This window comes from Sorex fumeus, unplaced genomic scaffold (genome assembly GCF_029834395.1).
Source record: "Sorex fumeus unplaced genomic scaffold, SorFum_2.1 ptg000008l, whole genome shotgun sequence".
Lineage (NCBI taxonomy): Eukaryota > Metazoa > Chordata > Mammalia > Eulipotyphla > Soricidae > Sorex > Sorex fumeus.
Window position 1 is genome coordinate 87,306,156 of NW_026606065.1, and position 3,595 is coordinate 87,309,750.

The following is a 3,595-nucleotide window of genomic DNA, read 5'->3' on the forward strand; positions in this document are numbered from 1 at the left end:
GACAGAGAGAGACAGAGAAACACAGAGAGAAAGACAGAGACAAAGAGACAGAAGGAGGAAAAGTGCCAGCCATAGAGGCAGGCTGGGTCTGGGGTAGGGGTTGATGGAAGGGAAACTGAGGACACTGGTGCTAGGAAATGTACACTGGTGGAGGGATGAGTGTTGTAACACCATGACAGTAACCTAATCATGAGCAGCTTTCTAAGAATCTATCTCACAGTGATTCAATTAAAAAATATAAAAAAATACATATGCAGGAAAAAATAAAATGCATTCAGAGGGATCCCTCCCTCAAGACATTCTTTAATAACTCAAGGGATCAGAGTGAGTTTACAGTGAGTAAACACATCTTTACACTTTTCATCTAATAAATGACTATCAAAATCACCAGGTATAAAGTTTATGTAAAAAACACTTCTATACATAATTGGGAAATATAAGAAATATCAAATGCCAATAAATACATTAAAGTTGCAAGACAAGAACTCTATTACGACAACTATAATTTTGTTGAGCTATATTGAAAAGGATCTAAAAAATTAAAAATTTAGCTTATGTATTGAATATTCAAGAGGATTATTATTTCAAATTGACCTACAGGTTTAGTTCTAATAAAAGCTTGGCAGATTTTCTTTGTATATAAAAATTGGCAAGCTTATTCTAAATATATATTAAAGTGCAATGAGTCTAGCATATGACAAAAGATTTGAAAATTACAATGAAAAATTGACACAAATTTGAAAAATTACACGACCAGATTTTAATGTTTACCAAAAGCTATATTTTATTGGCATGTGGATACAAATTAGATAAATTACACAGGACTAAAAGTTCAAAGAAGGTACGTTATGAACATTTATTTAAAACAAAGTCAAGAAACAAAATTTATGAAATTTATTTTTAAATATTGTAGAGAGTATATAAAACAATACAAAGCAGCCATATACACTCCGAAGAGGATAACTACAGAAAGGCTAAGCTATACAGCATTTAGAGTTGCAGTTCTCAACTAGGAGCTTGGTTTCAGGACTCCATGAGGTACTTGGCAAGGGTTTCAGTTGTCTCAACTGGGGAGCAAGTGCTACTGATACAGAGGTTAGGGATGGTGTTACAAGCTGCTGCAGCGGATTGGTGAAGCCTCCACACCAAGGAATTATGCAACATTATTGTGCAATAATTAATTATTGACAATTAAATTGTCAGTGCTTCCAAGGTTGAAAGACTCTGGTCTCAAAGAGAACATAGGAGCATATCTTAGTCAATCAATTATTAAACGGATGATAGAAAACAATGATCTATAAATGTTTGAGTTGATTTCAAATAAAGTCATCTTTATCAAAGCAAAGTAAAACTGAGCACAGAATGGGCTAAGTTGCATCTGATATGTATATCTGATAAGGACTCTTGGGCAGACCTGGTATTTACACCCTGGTACAATCCGTCCCCCTCAAGTTTTGGTGGAACCTATGATTTGCTTCTAACCAATAGAACAAAGGTTACAGACATGTTGTCATTACCTATGGTTCTTTTTCATAGGTCTGGGACATCCATCTAGCGAGGAGATACTCTTCCATACTGGGTATGGGTAGCAGGTGAGAATGTTGTAAAAACCTTTGTGTCAAGGAAGTATGGACCCTCCAGGTGAAAACCAGTAAGAAACTAAGGCCCACAAACTGGCAGTCTGCGAGGAACTGAATGCTGCCATGAACTATACTTTTTGAAATAGAATCTTCTGTATTTGAACCACAAATGAGACGCCGTGATTGTTCTTAAGTGAAGTACGTGTCTAGCCCATGCTCAGAGCCATCACCCACAAACTGTCCGCTAGGTTTGTAATAACACTGCTGCATAGTAGGCAGTACAAATATGAGACAAGCACAGTCCAATACAAGGTGCCCCCAATACTTACTCCCAGTACTGATATATCCTTAAATCAATACAGAAATTCAAATGGCTAATGTATATGTCACGTGCTCAACATGACTATTACAAGTTAAAAACACAATGGATACATTACACACTGATGGCTAAAACTTAAAATTGATTCCAAGGATGTGAAGGAACTATTGAATTCTTTTTTAAAAAATGTTGCTTAAGAGTTTTGAATGAAGAGCACTTTGGAAGAGCATTAGTAGTTTCTACCAAAGCAAACCAAACAACGCTATCAGGGCTCAGCCAACTATAGCCCACAGGTCAAGTTCAGCTATTACTTACTTTTGTATGTATTGTCCCTGGCTGAGATGACTAGATAACTGTTACCGTCCTCCCGTTGTTCATCAATCTTGCTCGAGCGGGCCCAGTAACGTCTCCATTTTGAGACTTCCTGTTACTGTGTTTGGCTTATCAAATACATCATGGTAGCTTGCCAGGCTTTGCTGTGTGGGCGAGATACTCTCGGTAGATTGCTGGGCTCTCCGAGAGGGGCAGAAGAATCGAACCCAGTTCGGCCGGGCTGGTTGTGCGCAAGGCAAATGCCCTACCGCTGTAGATATTACAAGCAATTGTTAACTGGCACTTTACAGAAAAAAAAAAATATTTTTTGATCACCGTCTACCCATTTTGTATCAAATCCCTCTCAGTGCAGTGTTCCACAAACATCTGATATGTATTTTATTATAGTGCCAAACTGGAAAAAAGCATCCCACCAAACTGAGTGGGAAGCATTGTGGTAACATACTCATACACTGCAGTCCTTAGCAGCAATTAAAAGAAATGAAATTATTAGTAGGTATGAGTTATTCTCACTGGAGTATAGAGCAGAAAAAAACCATACAGGAAAAAGTAAAATATTATATAGCTTCATTTGTAAGAAATCCAAGAGCTCATAAAAGCAATTAGAATATTGCAAACTTCTGTGGTGGTATATTGAAGTCACCAAAGGCAACATTCAAAGGTGTTGGAAATGGTTAATATCTAAAACAGTGTGAATGACAATAACTAAATGCTTTAAGCTTTATAGACTTAATTTTTACTCAGCTAGAAAGATGCAGATTTACTATAGACTTAGAAAAATCTAAAAAAATTAAGAGAAAAAAAATCAGCTAAACCTGGAATTCAGATTCCAAACTCTTAAAACGTTACTTTCATTTCCTGTAATCTCTCTCTCTCTCTCTCTCTCTCTCTCTCTCTCTCTCTCTCTCTGTGATAAAATTAAGGGCCTTACACATGTGCTTTTTCCTAGTGTCTTCAGACATACTGCAAGTTGGGAAAAAAACATAAAACAAAACCTCAAAGAACTTATTGTAAAGCAGGGTAAGAATGCATCTGCGGATTTGAGAGGTCATAATCTGTCAGAATCATCTTGTCATGTAATGTAATCTAAGAATATATGGCACTCTCTGAATGTTAATTGTGCCTGCTTAATTGTCAGGTATTTGTTGGTTTATATTCAGATGAAAACATGCTTATTGTATAGGCTGGCAGATGATTTTTTTTAAGCCAATGGGTCTTTCACTGGAATTTTTTTTTTCATTTTGAAAGTTTCTGCAAATTAAATGTTGACCTCAGATTTTCTGACAGCGCTTCTAGCAGGGACATGGAATCAGTGATTTCTGTAGGAACTTTGATCCCTTTTAGTGAAGAATAACATTTACAG